The following is a 20690-nucleotide window of genomic DNA, read 5'->3' as shown; positions in this document are numbered from 1 at the left end:
CTGTGTGTCTTTGTTCTTCCATTCCTAGAAGCAGGCTGCTGCCCCACCTCCTTGTAAGGGAACAGGGGTTGTGAGTGGCAGGCAGAAGTTGGGGCTTGGATGGTTCTGGAGAATTCCCAGCTATGCCTTCAGTGTTGTTAGGCAGGTCACACACAGGCCTGTGACGCTGGACCGCCCCTTGGGACCACAGGGCAACACAGGAGGAAGAGATGGCCCTGCTCTCCCACCTCTTGGCAGCTCTCCTTTGTGAAGAACCATCTTTCTCTTGACTTTGCCACTGGGGGAGGCTTGTGACAGGGGATGGGAGACACTGACTTGAGAGAGGGCTGCAAGTAGAGGCCTCAGCCTGTCTGGAAACCTCGATGGTCTGAGGCTACCAGGGTCAGTCCTCCACCGGTGCCTTCCTGTGTGCTTCTGGGTTTCCAAGATGGTAAAAAGTGTTGAGTCCTAGGTTTCAGTTCTGCCTTTTGCATTCACTTGCTGTGGATCTTCAGGCAAGTCATTTGATCATTCTGAATCTCCGTTTCCTCCTCTAAACTACTGAAACAAGCAGCTGGCACACCCGTTGCAAGGTTGGGGTCAGATTGTTAGTGGGAAAAACTCAGGACATCCCTGAGAAACAGTGGTGGGAGATGCCAGAGCTCTTCTTTGTTATGCCCTAAGGGTTCATCTGGAGCTATTCGAAGCGTTCTGCTGAGCCCTAGGCCTGATTCCAACCCCAACCTGGTCCAAGCCTGAGCACTGTCCTTGCAAAGGCACAGAGCTGCCCACCAGGCCTTGAGCTCTTGACCTCAGGTCAAATCCAGCAGAATAAACTATCAGTGCAGACTGATGGGTGATTGGGGCAGAGGGTGCACACAAGCTCCTAGATTCTCTATCAGTTGTCAGATGCCTAATGTGTCATAGTTGTTCCTGGGTCCCTGTCCCCTTTTGCCCACCCTGGCTCCAGAACTGACTGGTCAGCTGGGAGCAGGAAGCCTCCAACCTCCACCAGGGGCCTCTAGGGAACCAGAGATTAGGTGTGGCCAGATGTGTGTCATGCCTCCTGGATGTGAGATGGAGGCTGGGCTCTGTTCCCTGGCCCTCTGTTTTCCAGGCTGAAAATGGTATTCTCCAGTGGGCATTTCTATGCACTTCAGTTGGTAGCAGCACCAAGAAGGAAAAGCCCCTCAATGCTCATGGAGGCCCAGACAGCTCCACATTCCAGCCAGCCCTTCCAGGGGATCAACGTTACCAACCAACTGTTCTCAGAGAGGGTGCTAGGGGCCACCAACCCAAGGGAGCACAGAGAAAGACATGCATTGAAGCTGTATCTGCGGAGTGAGCACATGTTTAACCTAGAGATAAGCTTGTTGATTTGAAGGGCCTCAGGAGGTGAAGGGAAATGGAGGTAGAAGGCCATGTTAGCACTCACTCTACTCCCAGGCCACTGCCTCATGTTAATGTGACAAACCCGAAGAGAAGATTCCTACTTAGGCCACCCCTGAAGGTGGGTTGCTGTGATTCCAGAAGAAACCAAAGGCTGTGAGGGGTGATGACATGCGAAGGAAGCCAGGGAACCAAGTTGCTCTCTGTCCCTGAAGCCAAGCAGCCAACTCCACCACTGGTCTGCCAGTCCTTAGCATGCTCTTATTAATTGTGTTACTCTTCAGACTTGACCAGAGAAACCCACAGGGGGGCTAATCTTACCCCCTAGCCCTCGCCCTAGGCTCTGAAAGCTTCAAGGAAATATTCCATGACTAAGTTCAACCCATACCTCTCTTCCCAATTGGCAACAAAGAACAAAGTTATTACTTACAATTATCTCAATTTCATGTTTTCCTCCCCTTGGCTCTTCTCAAGCTCTTGGCACCTGCTCCTTCTTGAGTGCTAACGAGTGCTCACAGACGCTAAAATGAAGTGCGGTAAGAGGCAAACAAATACTAACGAGATGGAGCCCAAGCAGCCAATTCTGCAGAGTTTCAGGCACATTTTATTTATGATGTGTGTGCATGTGTGTGGTGCACACACACACACGTGTGTACGCATGTGTGTGGCTGCAGCTCTAGATTGTGCTGCAGTTTTTGCTGGTGAAATCCCCTGCCTTTCCTCCCCCCTCCCCCCCAGGTTTCCTCAAAAGTCAGACACTTTGTGTTTCAGGGAGCTAGCCTTAGAATTCCATAATTTCCAATTACCACAGAGGAATGAGTCTGGGTGCATGGCACCCATTCCCACTTCCAACAGCTGCATCTTACCTGGATTTTTATAGCTGCTTCTAACTGCTGCCACCATGCCCTTCCAACCTGGGCCCTATGGTGAGCCAGAGGGATCTTTCTAGAATACAAATCTGGATCCTCTCATCCCCCGTGTGTTCCCCATGGCTTCCAAGACCAAATGCTGGATTCTCTTAGGGCCTTTAGAGCTATCTTTCATTCTCTCCTCTGACTCCCTTACAGACAGATACCTAGCTGCTGCTGTCTCCAGGTCTTTGTAAATGTGTCTCCCTTTACCCAGAAACCTGTAGTTTGTTGATTTTTCCCCCTTTACACAAAATTTCTTTTCTTTCTTTTTTTTTAAGGGCAAAGACCAGAACTTGCATTCAGTACCTGATGCTCTTGCTCATTGGCTAGCGCTCTACCATCTGCTGCGCCACACCTTCAACTCCCTCCCCCAGTTATACAAAATGTTATTGTAATGAGAAAATGTACTCAATTTTTTTCATGTTTTATTTTATTTTTTTCCCTGAATTTTGAAAGGTTGTACAAGAGGATTACAACTTAACATACCCCATCTAAGTGTCCAGTGCTTCTCCATCAGTCCCCCTTCCCTCATTCTTCCCCACCCTGTTTTCTCTCACCCAGACTCACTTTCCATTTCCCACTTCGTCTGATTTTGTTTTTTTGGGGTGGGGTGCTAGTCCTAGGTTTAAACTCAGCCTAGGCACTGTCCCTGAGCTTCTTTTACTTAAGGCTAGTGCTCTGCCAGTTGAGCTACAGCTCTACTTCTGGCTCTTTTTTTTCTTTTTTCTTTTTGGTAGTTTATTGGAGATAAGAGTCTCATGGACTTTTGTGCCCAGTCTGGCTTTGAACCATGATCCTCAGATCTCGGTCTCTTGCTGTGGGTCCTTGCTCTGGAATGGATGGGTGCATTCCTCTGTGAGGGAAAAGAACCCTCTGTCCCCAGAGGCAGCACAAGAGGAGTATGAGAAGTGCAGGCTGGAGCCGCCTGCCCAGTTCCCAACCCAGCTGTGGTCCCCTGAACAGCAGAGCAACCACGGGTGACTCAGTCTCTCAGTGCCTCGGTTTCCTCACCTAATCCTCTGTACTATTACTTCAAGGATTAGATGACTTAATATAGTAAAAGCTCTCAGTAGAGCCTGGCACATAAACATTTGCTACTTGCACTGGTCATTAACCACTTCAGTTGCCTACCTCTGCCTGTTCTAGCTTATGAGCTTTTTTTTTTTTTTTTTTCAGAATTGTGGTCCTCGAATTTAGTATGTGATCAACCCTTTTAACAAACTTTTCAATGTCCAATACCATATGTATGGTGTCATAATGTAGATCTCTAGAATTTATTTGGCTTGCTTCACTGGAAATTTATACTTATTGAATCCCAATTCCTCATCCTGCTCTCTCCTCTCAGTTCCTGGTACCCCACATTCTTTCCTCTGCTTTCTGAATCTGTTTTAGATACCTCATACAACTGGACTCGTGCAAGTAGCTGTCCTTCTATGATTACTCTATTTCCATTTGTATGTCTGTCATCCACATTCATCCATGTCACATGAATTTAGACGTTAAATAGTATTTCATTACAGATATAAATTATGCACACATACACACATACATACACATGTATCCTATTTGTGGAATGACTCCATCATGAAAATGACAGCCTCTCCCTCCTTCTTTTGTCCCTTTAAAAGACACCCCTGGTGTCTTCAGCTTGTTAAGCTCAGAGAATTTCCTGGCGACTCTGACCAACTTCTCAGCCTCAAGGTCTGAGGTGGAGGCCCAGCAGGATGTGTGAGTGGCCAGGGCTCACGTAGGCCCAGTGGCTTAAAATGACTAGAACTGGAGCTACTGAGGCTTGCTGGCACTGGCACCTCAGGAGTACAGTGTGGCAGAGCCCAGGTACCCTCCACAGTGTGAGTCCTTGTGTGACTGGGAATAAATTCCTTCTGTTCTTGGCCTGTGTGACTTAGGGTAAGAGACATCCTGGCTTTGTGGAAAGGACAGGAGGGCTGAGAGTGACAGGCAATAGGTCAAATCATAACTCCAACTCTGATGTTTAACTAGATATAGGACTCAGATAGGACACGATGCCCCATTATTATTATTCCTTCTCCTCCTCCTTTCTTCTTCTGCCTCTCCTTCTCCTTCTCCTTCTTCTTTGCAGTTTGGATACAAGACTTCCTATTTGCACCTTACCACTTGAACCATGCTCCAAGCCCTTTTATTTTTCAAGTAGAGTCTCATGTTTATCCTTTGGCTGGACTGGACCATGACCATTTTACCTATGCCTCCTGAGTAGTTGGAATGTCAGGTACACATCACCAAACCTAGCTTTATATTAGTTGAGATGAGGGTCTTTGAACTTTCATCTTCCTAGTAAGCTCAGCCTCTTGAGTAGCTGGGATTAGAAGCATGAGCCACCATGCCCAGCTTGGCAAGGAGCTGCTTGGTGATCCCCACTGCCATGTTGATGCAGGTGTGAGTCATGTATCTTGCTGGCACTGCCTTGAGACAGATGAGGCTGAACAGGAACTCTGTGTGTCTGTCTCCAAGCCTGGTCCCCACAGTGTCATTCTCAGTTATTATTGTTTCCCCTCCCCCCCCCAAACAAACATCTCTAGAATCACAAAGGTATCCACTGATCCTGAGCCATGGACATCAGGAGCATCATAGGAGCACCTGCCTTTCTGTGGTTGATAGGATTCATTTTGCATGACAGCTCAAGCAGGCCCCTTCCATATCAGGGACACACCCCTCATGAGGCGGAAAAACTGAGTCACAGGAAGGAAAAAATGACGCACTTGGGCTGCCTCCGCTTTTTTTAGACAGGTGAGTTATTCCTGTGAATGAAGGAATGACTGTTGGTTCAAGGTCAATATGAAATGTGGATGCAGAAAAGCTTCTTGCCCTACTGCCCTGCCCTATCTTACTTTCAACAGAGAGGCCTATCTGTACATAGAGCATCCCTGTTGTCCAGCACCCTGAGGACCCAGCCCCTGGTCTAGCTCCATGTTTGACTTCTGTTTTGTTTCTGCTTTAATTTGGTTCCGTATATGTAAAGGAACCAAGCCAGCCATCCTTCCAAGATCCTGCTTCCCCACGGCCCAAGTCCTTGAGCACCTGGCTACCCTTTGTGGTAACCATAGCCTTGAAGTACGTGCTGGGATGTAGTTCCAGCTGTCTGACTGTTGCCTCTCATTCTATTGAGTTTGTCTGGCCCCTCTACTCCCCTCCTAGAGGCGGTTGGGGGGGAGGAGGTAGAAGGTTCCAGTCCTACCACTGGACCACTGGCTGTCATATGAGGACATTCATAGCTGAACCAGAGTTTTCCAAGGCCTGCCAACTGTTCTGTGCTGGTATGGTTCTGAGCCATCATTATGATGGTTCCAGGGCCTTGATCCTGAAATCCTCATCTTCTCTGACTGTTGCTGGGATGTAGTGGACATGTGTTCTGTGTGCATAGATGCTGCTATGTGACAAGGCCCACACAGCCAGAGCCTGTTCTGGGGTAGATGCTCAGCAGTGTTTGTTGACTGAATAGCTCACCCCTCTGCTCTCTTTCTTCCCTCTGCCTCTTTCTCCACTCCATGTCTATCTTGTGGCTAGAGCTCACGCTCTGCAATGTCCAGCTGCCATGCAGTGGTGGAAGAGCCCTGGGCCAACAGGCAGACAACTTGTCTCTTTGGGGATGATGCAAGTGTAGAATATGCCACGTGGCAGTCCTGGTACCATATAAGCTCTGTTTGTGGTTGCCCAGCCACAGTCTCAAGAGTCTGTAGTTTTTCCTCTACAATGAGACCAAGGCCCAGAAATGCTAAGGTTCTTCCTGGAGCTCATATGAGAGAATGTGATAGAGCTGGTATGGGGACCCGTCTCTGGCTAATTTCAAAGCCTTCTCCCACAATATGTGACACAGGCTAAAATAGTAGATATCATTCGAATTCCTGGCTGGCAATGAGCCACATTGGGCAATTGTTTGTCTTTTTGTCACCTCAGATTTCCCCTATCTCCTCTAGGTGCTACCATCTCAGACCTGGTGAGCAGCTGGCTGGTGTCTGAGGGCCTATGGTTCTCCCTCTCCCCTTCCCAGGCCTGCTGTGTGTCCCTTTCAGGTCACCTGGGGCTCAACCTCATGTGCATTTCTCTCCAGGACCCTGTGAGTAGCAGGGCTGCCCAGGCCCAGGTCTGCCAAACTGACTCCTGCCCCTGACATCCAGGCTAGAGATCAATAAGCCCATATCCTGCCCCTCTCTCTTGGCCATCTGTTTTCCCTGGTGGTCTCCAGGGAGTCTGCCAGTCTGGCTGGAAGCTCTCAGGTTGGAGAGAAGAAGCTGTTCGGGGGCCATCTGTTTCAGAGATGCCTCCAGCTGGGGTTCCACAGCTGAGGGGACTATCCCAGGTGGCAGGGGAGTGCCAGCAGGGGACAATAATCAAGGAACTGAGATTTACCTTTACCTTTAGACTCAGGGCAGACCCAAGAGATGGCAGGCTTGGCTTTTGCTTGGCCATATCTCGGGAGGGAGGGCAGGAGGAAATGCCATAGAGGTCAGAGAAGATGGTCTGAACCTTGATACCCCCCAACTCCTTTTAAAACACACACACACACACACACACACACACACACACACTTAAAATTGGGTTGCCAGTGACAACCTGGCATATCATCTTCTTTTTATATTATTCTTAGCCCCTCTGTTGCCATAGCAACCGAACAATGCTTTTTAAATATAGCAGTTAATTTTTTTTCAGCTTCAGCAACAAAGTTCTGGTGCTGTCCAGAAGGCCTAGGGCTGCTTTCTCTCCAGGAGGGGTGGGGAAAGCCCTTCAAGCCCTTCTTCCCACAGGTCAGCCCCAAAGTGGAAGCTGAGGCTGGTTGTCCTGAGGCTGCCTAAGGACCTTCTGTGTTCCCTGTCATGGCCACCCTTCAGAACCAAGATGTAGTAGGCAGAACTGAGTCCTGGAATCAGCAAACCTGGGTCCAAATCTCTCCCCAGCCCTGGGAGCTCATGTTTCCTCTCTGAGCTTGAGTCTCTTTGTCAGGTCCTAGGGAAGATAATATCTGCTGCACAGATGCTGAGGAGCAGAAGGAGGCAAAGAGGGCATGGTGCCCATGGGAAACACCACAGATGCCTCTCTGCCTCCCTCCTTTCTGCTCCCCTCCTCTGTGCCTTCTCTTCCTTTCTTCCTTGCCTCCTTTTCCCTTTACCTCGCTCTCTTCCCCTCCTCCCTACTGCCTTGAATTATTGATGGTAAATTCCCAGCCAGTAACATCAGAGGGTTAAAATCCATAACCAGCCTCCCTCCAGTCTCCCCTCGGATCACCCTCCCTCTCTCCCTGAGTCGATGAGCTCATCACAGTCATAAATCATACATCACGGCTTGAGAACTCAGGCCCTGTGGTCCAGCGCCTGAACAGCCCAGGCAGGAGGCAGCTGGTTGGACTGACTGACTGAAGCCGTGAGCAGAGTAGGCAGCATTAAGTGGGAGTATATTTGGGGAGGGTAGCTGACATGACAGCCTGTGGGGGCCCCATCAGGGAGTACTCACTCCCTGTCTAAGGAGTGGAGGCATTGTTTCCGGTGCACACCTTCCCACCATCATCCTACGCTTCTCTCCAGACTCTTCCCACCCCCTCCACCTTGCTCATCACCCACTCATTTCTCTGCATCCCAGAGCTCAGCATGGTGTCCCTCAAAATGGCACACAGCAAAGTTCCTAATGCTCAGAAGCCCTCAAAAACATGGCCTGCGCTGCCCAGCCAGTTATGTGTTCCTGTCACTGGAGAGTTCAACTGGAGATACAACCTCCAGGAGCCAGGATGTTGTAGGAAGGATTATCGGTGACAAATTGAGTAAGCTCTCATCTCAGCCTATCATTCTGTAATGGAAACAGTCATACTGAAGTCACCATATAATTTTGTAGAACCCTGAGTACCAATTATTATCCTCATGTACAAAAAAAATCAGTTGAGTTGCCTGGGATCACTGTGAAGCTGACTCTGAATACAGGATTCTACATGCTCTACTCTCCACATTCAGTTTTTCCGGTGGAAGGTACATAGAAGATTTATTAAGCAGTGACCAAGTCCCCCTAGCTCCATGCAGATGGCTCAAAGACCTGCTGAAGGCTTGAAGCTGCTGTCAGGAAGCTGCAGTCTTGTAGAAATGCAAGGAAGAGGGAAGACTGCTGCAAGTTGGGGTCCAGGTGGGGAAAGGGGAAGCTGATGCAGGATGGGTAGGTACCTGTGTACCTAAGACCCACTGTAGGACACGGGCTTCTGTGAACATGTCATGTCCTAAATTATTAAATCCTCCAAGTGGCACTTCAAGAATGGCTCTGAGTCCACTTTTGACAGATGCTGGGGCAGGGGAGGGGAGGGGGTCAAGGTCACACAGCTTGGCAGTAGAGTAACCTCCTTTGACTAACACCAAGACTTCCACAGAGGAGAAGCTGGAAGAAGGAAGAAGGAAAGAAGATTGCCCTGCAGTGTCCAGATTCTGGGGCATCAGGGCAGACACCATGTAGTCCCAGCGTCAGGCTAGCTAGGAGGTGACAGTTGAGCCCTGACACCCAGTCCAGTAGAGTTCCCAAGCGCTTTCCTCCTGAGAGGCAGAGGCTCAGGGTTGGGGGGGGGGGGGGGGAGCAAGACAGGCCAGGAGGAGGATCTGTAAAACCAGAGCTGGGGCAGGACCTGACTCCATTATTGGTTCTGTGGGACTCTGAAGCAAATCAGCGTAGGGCCTGAAATTGGTTTCCCTCCTCACTCAGCGGACACAACATCCATTCTCCTGCCTGTCTCTCATCTATCTCTCATGCCAACATTAATGTGTCATCCTTAGCATAGACCCTGTCCATCAACCTAAAACATCAACTTGCTCCAGGTGCCCACTGCCCCTTGACCCTGCTTTTCTTTTCTTTAGAACACTACATTCCAATGTTATACTCTGCACCTGGTAATGTACCTGCCACTGCCTTTCCCTGCCATGACACTAAACCCCATGAAGGCGGAGAGGAGACATGCCTGGATCAAGGGAGCACCATCACTTGTCACTGGGTGCAGTAATTGCGTGTGTCAAATCTGTCTCCCTCACGAACTGCTGAGGTCCCTGCGGTACAGCACAGAGGGGGCAGGGCTGAATGTTGAAGAAGTGCTTAAAACTTGCCTCCCTTACACCTCAGTGTCCTTGATCTATCCACAGAAAGCTTAAAAATGAGGTTTATTAGACACCCTCCCTTGGTGATGTCCCAGGATTTGTGGCCTGCTGGCTGGAGATTCTGCACCTGCATTTGGTGTGTCTATTCTGCTAGTTTGCCACCCACTGCTTGTCCCAACTTCTAAGGTTGATCACTGCCCAGAGCCTGCCTTCCCCCTTGATAAGCAATTAAAGCCTCAGAATAGCCCATTGTTGAGAATCAGGTGCTTGGACCCTGTATTTATCTCCAGCGTGCCACATGTGCTCAGGCCCAAGCCAGCCACGTAGTGGGCATCATTGGAACTGCTTAGGCTGCGGAGGCCATGTCTGGCTTCAGAAGCAGCCAGGCCCAAGGGGCAGCAAGAACTGGTGAGGGGCAGGAGGAGAGGGAGCCAGCCTTTACTCTCATGCATCCCCATCAGGGTCATGCCAGCTCCATGCTCTTAGACCTGTTTTATACCTGGGAAGCCTAGGCTCAAAGATCTCACCTTCCCATGGACTTGCCTTGAGGTTATAGAGCTTCTGAGGGAGAGAGCTTGGATCTGAACACTGATCCTCTTCACATCCACTGTGCAGTCAATCATCATTTGCCCATAGAGACATAGCCCTAACTGTCAGCAGGTAAGCAGGAGTAGACCCAGCCTCATAGGTGTAATGGGTCTACATTTGAAAACCAACCAACTTTGTGGGTATCCCCATACCTGTGTGCCTATTCTCCTGGTCTTGTCAACCTTTGCCTTCTCTTTGAAGGCCATGATTTCTTCTTCTTCAAGGAGAAGAAGCTAGAAACTTGAGACCAGCCATGCCTCTCACAGGACAGGCACGGGGAGATCTGCCTGGGTGGGGGTGGAAGAGCAGAAACCAGAGAAAAGAACTGGTTGGGTTGTCACCCAGACACTGCCTCTTGCCAGCGTTGTGACCTTTGGGAAGCTGGTTGATCTCTTGAACTTCAGCCTACCTAGATGTAAAGTGGGAGCAGGCAGCACTCTTCAGGAATTCAGTGCCACCATTCATGCAATATTCTTAGTGAAGCCCCTGGAAACAAGCAGGAACTTGGTAAGCAAGTGCCCAGCTGCCATGGTGTCCCAGGGGCAGGGAGCTTGCTTGGGGTGTGGGGGTACATACCATAAGGGAATCAGGGACCAGCTTGCTTTTGATTTTTACATTGAATGTTCCATGACTATAAATGGTGCCCCATGGAATTTGCTTAGACTTTTCTTCCTTAGACTTCTTCCCAGGAAAGTAAGCTCGAAATGACGTGGGTGTAGGCTTTCCTCCAGGATCCAAGTATATTAGCGTAGGCAAGTTCTCTTGTCTCTCTAACCTGTCCATTTTGTCATCTCTAAAAGGAAGACAGACAGAGGTTATGTGCACAGGATTGTCAAAAGGTCTCATTCATACTGGAGCCTTGCACAGCACCTGGCACGTAGAAGGACTTCAGGTGGCATTGCTAAGTTGAATTGCTTTGAATGCCAGGGTCTTGGGAGTAATGGGAAATAGATAATGTAAATATTTTGAAAGAGAAATTAGTGTGTAGATCATTGCTACTGTGTGATAAGTCCTAAGAACAATAAGTGGGTGAATGGACAGATTAATAGATGAGTGGATTGGTGGATGGATGGATGGTTTAATAGGTGAGTGGATGGATGGATGGATGGATGGATGGAGATTCGCAGTCCACAGCTTCAGTTTTATAATTGTTAGTTAAGTGATCTTAACTCAGTTCTGTCTCTATGGTTCATCTTCTTTCTTTGCAAAGGATTGAGTGAACAGAGTTAGGCACTGGGGATCACAGATGAAGAAATGAAATCAGGGGAGGCTGGTGTGTCCAGGGTCTCATAGAGGTTCCTGTGGAGGTCAGGGTAACCCCTGGCCCCCACAGGCTCTGGTAAAGATAAAATGAGGCAAGAATTTGAGGCTTCTGGCTTAGTGAATGTTCACTCCTTCCAATCAGCAGCACAGTCTGCCAGCCTCAAGTCTAGGTGGGGGCAAGTAAGAACAGGAGGGGTCTGTAGCCACCACGGGGACTGGGTGGCCCAGAGGCAGCTGCATGCCAGCTGGCTCCAGGCCCTGGCACTTAGGAGGAACTCCCCGTGTCCATTCTCTGAGGACTCCCTGCCCCTGAAGGAGGGGGCTGTTTCCCCAGCAGCCGCCTCTCCTCTGAGGATCCCAGCCCACACTGGGGACAAATGGAAACTTTACCTTTTCATAGCAGTCTGTGGCCCTTTTAGAGGGCAGAGACTGACCTACCTGACAAACAATGTCCCTGGGGAAGAACCTAAAGCCCATGAGAAGCAATACATTAGCATAAAACGAGCTGGCCACCTAATGGGTTGCATTGGGGTCAGTGGCTGTGGTTCCTAGTAAGCTTATTGCTATTGTTGGCATGAATGGGAATGGGAGCAGGTGATCTTGTGCCCCACACATGGCATTTAGTCTACCAAAGATCCCTTGAGAGTAGATGTGGATGTTCCCATTTTGTAGAGCAGGAAGCTAAGGCAAGTGCACAGTGAATGAGTGACAGATGACCCAGTCTGACTGTGGAACCTGAGATCCTCACCTCTCGCCACAGGTATGACCAGGCGGTGGACAAAGAGCAGTGTAGAGAAGCAGGCAGGGCTTTGAGGCCTGGAAAGATGTCTCCTTTCACCTGGATCTGTTGGGAATGAGGAGCTGGGGGGCCCTGGCTTGCTAGGAGCCAGGTTCCAATTCACCACCCTCCAGGGGAGAATTGTACTCATTCAACCACCTAATACATGTTTATTAGAACTCCTGCATGAGTCAGGCCTTATGCTAAGCAACTAATGTATCATGAAGAATAATAATTACAGCCAAGCCTTACTTGGTGCAAGCTACTGCTCAAGGCACTAGAAGTGGATTGCTCGTTTAATCCTTTTAGCATCCCTGTAGTACCTTCTCATTATGGATGAAGAAATTCAGGACTGGAGAGTTTAAGTAACTTGCCCAAGTTCCCATAGTTATTAAATTTCAAAACTAGGACTTGAACTCAGGCAGTCTGAGATCAGAACTCATATGATTTAACTACTTCAACACTCTTGTGGCTCTTGTATTCCCTGCCTTTGTGGAACTTGGATTCTTTCTTTGAAACAGGCAAGTTAAAATAATACATGTTTTAATTCTATTTTATTTGCTATGAAGCAACTGGGCAGTGAGAATGATTTAAAAGTGCTTGCCATCCAGGAAAGGGGTCAAGGTCATAGTAGAATGACCTTGTTGTGTGCAATGGGTCCATGTTATATTATAGCTTTGACTTCTGAATGCCTTTGGCGAGACTTGTCACTTTGCTGACTCTCCGTTCTTTATTCACAAAATGAGTCATCAGCACCTATTCTATCTGCCTCCAAGCATCTTTGTGGTGGTTCAATGAGATGGTGGTGGGGACAAGATTTCAAAGTCGAAAAAAGCACCAGGTAAGGGGTTGTTCTTAGGGTCACGTAAAAAACTTGATGTCAATTTCATAAATGAATGAGTGGTCCTAACAGCTGTGCAGATTGGCTCTGCCAGTGACAAGTGGCCCTTTGGTCATCTGTTGGTGTTATCAGGGCTACAACAAGTCTCTTTATGCTTGGCCGTGCCTCAATGCTACTGTCCCTGGAGTTGTGCTTCCAATACTGCTTTACCAACCATTCACTGGAGAGGACCATAGGGAAATGGAGATGAATCTGTAATAATAATCACAGCACAGGCAATAATGACCAGCAATAACTGAGCACCAGCCACCTGTCAGGTATTCTGTTGAGATTTTTATGCATATTCTTTTATTTAATTATCACAGTTCTGTGAATCACTAAAAATTCTGAGTCATTTTACATCTGGGAAAAGAGATTCAGAGAGGTTAAGGAAGTCACCCCAAGTTCACACAACTCCGAAGTGGCAGAGCTGAGCATGAATCTGAGAAAGGAGATGTTGATGCATATGCCTCTTGTAATAGAAGAACTGCTAGGCATCCTAAAGAGGGACAGGGACGGCCCTCTTGGGGGCCAGAAAGAAAAGGGAGACAGGATAATGGATGATGGTGATGAGAATGATGGAGATGCTGCTGTTACTGTTTGTATTCACAACATTGATGATGGTATTCATAATAATGATGATGGTGGTGGTAGCGATGGAGATGAAATGGTAATGAGGAGGTAGGCGATAGGTCTAATGATGAGATGTTATGATGGTTGTGATTAAGTTGATGACAATCCTCTGCTGCCCATCAGCTAAGTGTCTGCTTTGGGCCAAATCCTAACCTTGGGTGCTTTCTACATTCTACATTATCCCCACAACATCTTCCTGTGTCCGGGATTATTCTCTCCGTTTTACTCCTGAGGACTCTGAACTGAGGAAAGGTCATGTCCACTCGAAGGCTCATGCTCTGACTGAGCCAGGCAGGAGCTTCAGCAGGCTTACCACAGAGCTGCTGCCCCTCCTGTTTTAGGATTCCTGCAGGGCTGGCACCTCACGGAGGCCCCATAAATACCTGTTAAGCGAATATTGAATGGATGGATCCTCCAGGGCACACAGCCTCAAGCCCAAGAGACATAAATAACACCCTGAATGAGTGTGGTGGATGCTGTGATTACTAAAATACAAGTTAATTATAAAGCATTGTGCTCATTGCAGCTTTTGTATTGGTTCTTTTCTCAGTGCAAAGATAGGAAGTATGCAGTTACCATTAGGAGATAGTTTGAGAAGTGTTTTCACTTAAAAGAGGCCCATAAGCTGTGTGCCAGTGGCTCACACATGTAACCCGAGCTACTTAAGAGGCTGAGCTCAGAGGACCAAGGTTCAAAGTCAGCCTAGGCAGGAAACTCTGAGATTCTTATTCCCAGTAACTACCAAAAAGCCAGAAGTAGAGCTGTGGCTGAAGTGGTAGAGCACTAGCCTCAAGCAAAAAAAAAAGCTCAGGGACAGTGCCCAGACCTTGAGTTCAAGCTCTAGGACCAACACATACATACACACACACACACACACACACACACACACACACTCACACAAAACAAGACCCATGTACTGATATTATTGGCAGCACCCTGTACAACAGGTTCAAAGCCTTTTACCCTGTGTCCAGCCAAGTAAGGCACCCTCCACGCTGGGTGTGTGGAAGCTGAGGCAGAGTCTAATCTGCCTCTCTAGATGGAATTGAACTGTCACTTTCAGTGACTCCCTGAGACATGGCCTTAGCACCTAACGGCTTCCCAGACTGCCACTGGGTACTCAAAGGAAGGAATAAATGATGGGAGAAAGAGTAAGTGATTAAAATAGTTAATTGAGGTCTTTTCCCATGGAGGACATGAAAGTAAGAAGCCAGGACTAGAGCAGGCCTGGAGATGCCTGTGGATCCACAGAGTGGGGGCCCATAACTTCCCATTCTGTGCATAGGGTGACAAGGCTGTGGTCACATGACCAGGGAGGGGGAGGTGTGGCTTTGGTGGGAAAGGGTGGTGGCTGGGCTTTGCTCTCAACAAGGCTGCACTTACCAATTTCTTCAATGCATTTTTCACACTGCAGGGAACGTTGACAGATGGTGGAGATATAATATTCTCACTTCGCCACTTCCCACAGGCCTCCCCCAACACTTCAGTCCTTGAAGCTCTTAGAAATCTCTGGCACATGTCAACCATGAGACCACGGCTGCCTTCTGACAGGTAAGTTCCTCCCTGCTCCTCATCACCACCATAGACACAGCCCCCAAACCACCAGGCCATGTCTTGTGGCCAGGACATGAAATAAAGATAGACTCAGCCTTAGTTGAGAGAATGGAAGCTCCAGCTCCCCCAGACTTCGGGGGAAAAAAAATCACCTAAACATTCATCATCCTACAGCTGGTGATTTTGCTAATAGCTACATATAAAGATGGCAGAATCGTGGAGCGGGATCTAGGGAGCTGGCTCTGACCCCAGAGATGACTTCACCTGTCAGGAAAATCCCAAGCAAGCACCTGCCTCTCTGCGTCTCCAGACTGAAGCAGTGAGACTCAGAGAATGGGGCAGGCATCAAAGCGGCTAATGGAGGCTCTGGCCTCTGGGAGGGAGGAGGGACAGTGATCAGCACTGCAACCAGCTGCCTCTGCCCCAGGACTCAGCCTCCTACTTAATTACTCCATGGGCCTCCCACTCACAGAGAGCCCCCACTGGGCTGGTGTGCACTGTGTGTGCACATAAGTACCTGTGTGTGCTTATGAGTGCACATGCACTTGCTTGAAGGATGTGCATTCTAGAAAACCCTGCTTAAAGACAACCACCAGCCCCATACCAGCTCTTTTATGGCCTCTCCTCTAGACATCTTTTATTACCTAATGGGTTTTGTGTTCTGTGCTATACCTTGAGATACAGTACAAATGGGTCATGGCATTGACTTCTAGAAACTTCCATTCCACATGTAAATTGCCATAGAACAGCAAAACCTGTGAAGCAGAATAGAGTACTCATGGAGGTAAAGTGGTTGTCTTTGTCTAAGGTTGACTTTAAGCAGAATTTTCTAGAAGGGAGGCAAATTCCTCCCTCTGTGAACCTGTAAGTAAATCTCTTCTGTCTGGGTTGCTTGTGGAAATGATTTGGAAAAGAATTTGAAGGTGATACTTACTGAGCTTTGGGGAATGAGTAGAAGTTTATTGGGTACTTCTCTCCAAGAAATCAAACCCCATGGGCTGAAAGGACATCAAGTACAAGGATGTGATGGTTAACACAGAGTCAAGGCTGGGAAGGGGTGAAGGACTCTGAGTGATGTGCAAGGGAGTTGGAACTAGGCCTTGCTTCATCAGTCATCAATCAGCTCCATGGTTCTAAACAAAAAGAGGGTGGGGGGGAGGTCTCTGGCTACAGGACAGGCTGAGGGCCAAGGGCAGGTGCTTGGTCTTAGAACCTACTGAAGCCAGGCACCTGTAACCCTAGCTATTCAGGAGACTGAGATCTGAGAATCATGCTGATTCAAAACCAGCCCATGCAGGAAAGTCTATGAGACTCTTGTCTATAATTAACAACCAAAAAATCCAGAAGTTGATCTGTGACTCCAACGGTAGTGCACCAGCCTTGACTGAAAAAGCTAAGGGCCAGTATCCCCAGGACCTGACCTGAGTTTAAGCCCCAGTTTAAGCCCAACACACACACACATACACACACACACACACACACACACACACACACACACACACACACACACAGAGCTCAGCCAAGGGCCTGGGGCAGCATGCTGGCCAGTATCCCCAGGACCTGACCTGAGTTTAAGCCCCAGTTTAAGCCCAACACACACACACACACACACACACACACACACACACACACACAGAGAGAGAGAGAGAGCTCAGCCAAGGGCCTGGGGCAGCATGCTGCTTGCTGCATGTCTGTGGCCTCGCCTCTTCAGCAAAAAGCCTGGAGAGAAGCCACATACACTCCAGGTTCATATCTCTCTTTGGCAGCCACCATGGCCACAGTCCGCTTGACTCCCCTAGAGCAATGATCTTCCAAGGACTCACTGCTGAGATTCAGCCCCTCTCGGCCTCTCCTCCCTGTCCCCACCCCAGAGTAGCTTCTGCCTGGTGGGTAACACTTTGCAGTTTTTTGAATCTTACAGTTTCCTCTCTGAGGAAAACTCAAAACATGTCTGTCATGCTGTGGAATGTAAGGAATAGAGGCTCTGTGGCCAGGGATCCCCGCACCCCCTACTCTTCCTGTGGGGAGCAGCATGAGTGATCCAAACTTCAGAATCTCTATCCATGAAACTCCTGCCTCCTTAGTTGGTTCCAGAACCAAAGGCAAGTGCTTGTGCAAACGGCCAGCACGGGACACATCCGAGGATGGACACTGCATTCTATCCGCCTCTGCCAGCTCTATGCATGAGGGGTCATCTCAGTAAAACTCCTTTCCAGGAGTAAACAACCTAAACAGACTCCAGTAATGCTCTGTGGGAAAGAGCTTAGCAAACGCAAGGTATAGAGTGTTCCATCCATGTGGGTCTGGTACCCCCTGAGCAGAGCTTGTGTGAGCTGGTGTTGGGAGCTTAAGGGGTGGAGCCCCCCCCCCCAGGTGTCATGGGACACTGCAGTGCTCTGGTAAAGGGCTGGAAGGTAACCCAGACAGCAGCCTCACATGCGCAAAGGCCTGTGGGAACCCTTGGGTACACTGGGGGTATTTCTAATGAGCTACCATGACGGAGAAGCAGATTGCAAGCCTAGAGCCAGCTCACGAGCTCATCTGGAAGGTCACATCCAGGCCAGGCCCCCAGGTTTAAGAGGAACGTGGCTGACGTCCATGATATAGGCAGTTGGGCATTCTCCAAGGCCAAGGCCATGGGGAGTTTCTGAGGCTTTCTTGGCTGGGACTAAGAGGGCCCAGGCTACTTGCAAGCTCCGAAGGAACCTGGAGACATTGCTGATGGCCAGGAGAAAAGTTGTGGCCTACCCGGGAGCAGAAACAGACAGATAGGCCCACGTGACCACTAATGCTCAGGCCGTGGGCAGTGCTGTAGAACCATGGGACAGGGAAAGCCAGAGAGTGGGTAAGAAGGGAGGAGACGGCCACAAGCAGTAATCACAAGTGATTACTAAGCACTTACACTGTGCCTGGTCCTGTTCTTTATATGGATTTACATTCCACCTGTACAAGTGTATTAGGGCACATGCTGTTATTGTCCTCTTTTACAAGATGAGAATGAATGCACAGAGCTTGTACAAGTGGCCTCAGCACACACAGCAAGGAAGTGGTTTAGCCAGGCTAAACCCAGAAAGTCCAGCCCCAGGCACCAAATTCAAGTGCCCTGAGTAATCTCCCTAAACGCCATTGGCCCCTACAGGATTGAAACTCTGTCTGCCTTGCCGCATACACAGCAGGCACTCAGTAACAACAGCTCAGCCAACAGAAATGCACATGTGTATGACAAAGGGGACTCCAGAAGACTTGGAGCAGAAAACGGGGGCTGAGACAGGTTCTTGGGTGAGGGGGGAAAGCTAAGTCAAAGACCTCTGGTCAGAGACCCCTGATGCCTCTGTAAGGGGCCCCCAGATCTGGGGGGCCTGGACTGCAGAAGGAGGCCAGATAAAGGAGTCTCCAAATTACAGTCTCTAGATGGGTGAGGGCGACATATGCCCAAGGGACTCTGTTCAAGAGACCCTATTCAAGGCTCACCCCAGGACTCCATTGCATCCAGAGACTTGAGGAACAGGGTGGGAGGTGGGGATGTGACTTGAATTTTTTCTCTCCAAAGAATCCTTTTCTCTTTAAGCATGATGGCTGCCCAGAAGGGTTGGAACTCCACATTGAGGCTTCTTCGTTGGGCTCCCTTGATGAATTAATTCATTTCTTTCTGCCTTGGTTTCCAACTCCACAAGGCAGAAAAAAAATCCCTACAGAAATGAATGGAGCAGGAATAGAGAAAATTGATACAACACAAGCCTCCATGAAAAGAAGTTTCTGGGCTTTCTGCTTTGTGGTTGGATTTTCTCCATAGAGTGAAGGTTGAAGACTGCTGAGCTTTAATACCAGCCAGCCAAAGTGCTCCCATGCCTGAAGGCGTTCACAATTTAATCACGTTTGTAAATGTAACATAAATGTGTAATTTATGGTATCTTGTTATGTTTTCTTCTGAGCACAAAAATAAGTCATATTAAGAAAAATTTGACCAGGCACCAATAACTGGCGCCGGTAATCCTAGTTACTTAGGAGATCTGGAACAGAAGGATCACCCTTTAAGGCCAAGCCTCAGCAGAAATGTTCAAAAGACTTCATCTCAAAAATAACCAGTGAAAAACAGGGCTGGACGTGCAGCTCAAGTGGTAGAGGACCAACCCAGCAAGCACAAGGCCCTGCCTAGTACAAGAAAGGGAGGGAGGGAGGGAGGGAAGGAAGAAAGAAAAAAAAAAGAGAAAATGAAAACCTTGAAAGTACAGGAAAAAGGAAGTAATTCGCCTAACATGGCATAATCATGAGTGAGACAGTAAACTTCTCTCCTGCTTTTTCCCCCTTGTGGATGGATGTAAATGCAAATGTTTTTAAAACGTGTGTGTTGCGTGCGCACACACATGTGCGCCTCTGTGTGTCTTTGGAGTTACGCTCTGCAGTCTGTTTTTTACCCCAATCTGGTCTGTGGAGTCAGGCCGCTGGGCAGGGCAGGGCAGGGCAGGGCTGTCTGTCCCGAAGCCTGGGAGAGCAGGAGGCCCAGCTGCGAGGCTCCCCTCCTGTCAGGGCAGCTGGTTGGGAGCATCTGACCTTCGGATGTTCGTGTGTCTGGCGAGTGCACAAGTGGACACTAATTTTAGCTTGGCCTCTGGGGTCTGCTGGCCTTGGGGCCCAAACATAATGGATGCCTTATGTAGACAGCTGCCAACGGTACAGGAAGAAGTGTCCCACCTTAAAATGTTCTTCGTGGCCAGCCAGCACTCTGCTCTCGGAGAACAAGCCAGCTCCCTGTTCCTTCTCCCCCCAGGAAGGGGTGGTTATTTGCGCTCATGGCCGAGCAAGCAGCACCCGGGGCAGGCAGCCTACCCAATACACACGGGGGCTGCATCTCTGGATGGGATTGTGTTTGTACAGGACAGGCTTTGGCTTGAGCTGGAATAGCTGGGAGAGACTTCCCCAGATGTGGCTGGGGGGGGGGGGCGGGGTGTAGAGGTCTGGATCATCCTTGTGCATGTGTGTGGAACATTCTGGAACCTCATGCTTCTTGACCCTCATGCTTCACGTTTACCAAGTGTGCACAAAGGAACAATGCCTTTAGATGTTCTGCTTTGTTCTGGCAAGGCCCTGTGTACATGGGGACAGTATTCCTATTTTATAGGTGAGAGGAGAAAGGTTTAGGATGGGAAAGACAGCTGCTTCTGATTACAAAGCAAGTCAGGACAGGGAGAGATTTGAATGGAAACTGTCAACCTGTGTCTCTTGCTAGAATTCTCTGATTCCAAGAACAGAGCTGTGGCTTTTCTCCAGCACCCTGTGGGCAAGCAGCTTAGACAGGTAAAGAGCCATTTCTGGATTCTATTTTTCATCCAAAATGGGGATGCTTTCATTTTCACCCCCAAATAATGCATGCTTGAGACAGAGATGCAACCCTGTGGCAGAGCAATGGTCTATCCTGTATGAGGCCTTGTGTTTGAGCCACAGCCACAAAGGAAAAAATGCAGTTATTGAAAATAAGTATGTCCAAATGGTCTGTTTTAAAACACAAACTTAACCAGGTGGCGGCGGCTCCCATTTATAGTCCTAGATAGTCAGGGGCTGAGGTCCGAGGATCACAACTTGAAGCCAGCTCAGGCAGAAAAATCTGTGAGACTCTTATCTCCAAT

At 48.9% G+C, this 20690-nt stretch overlaps 1 protein-coding gene across 2 annotated transcripts in view; it reads left to right on the top strand.

The window, feature by feature from the left end:
* Positions 1-20690, top strand: part of Hivep3 (HIVEP zinc finger 3) — a 376984-nt gene that overhangs the window by 231801 nt on the left and 124493 nt on the right. For both annotated transcript variants that reach the window (XM_048351026.1, XM_048351025.1), the window contains exon 2: positions 14981-15063. The gene's annotated coding sequence lies outside the window, so the exon portion shown is untranslated. The remainder of the gene's footprint in view (positions 1-14980; positions 15064-20690) is intronic.

This window comes from Perognathus longimembris, chromosome 7, assembly GCF_023159225.1.
Source record: "Perognathus longimembris pacificus isolate PPM17 chromosome 7, ASM2315922v1, whole genome shotgun sequence".
NCBI lineage: Eukaryota > Metazoa > Chordata > Mammalia > Rodentia > Heteromyidae > Perognathus > Perognathus longimembris.
This window is presented reverse-complemented; position numbering and strand designations above follow the sequence as displayed.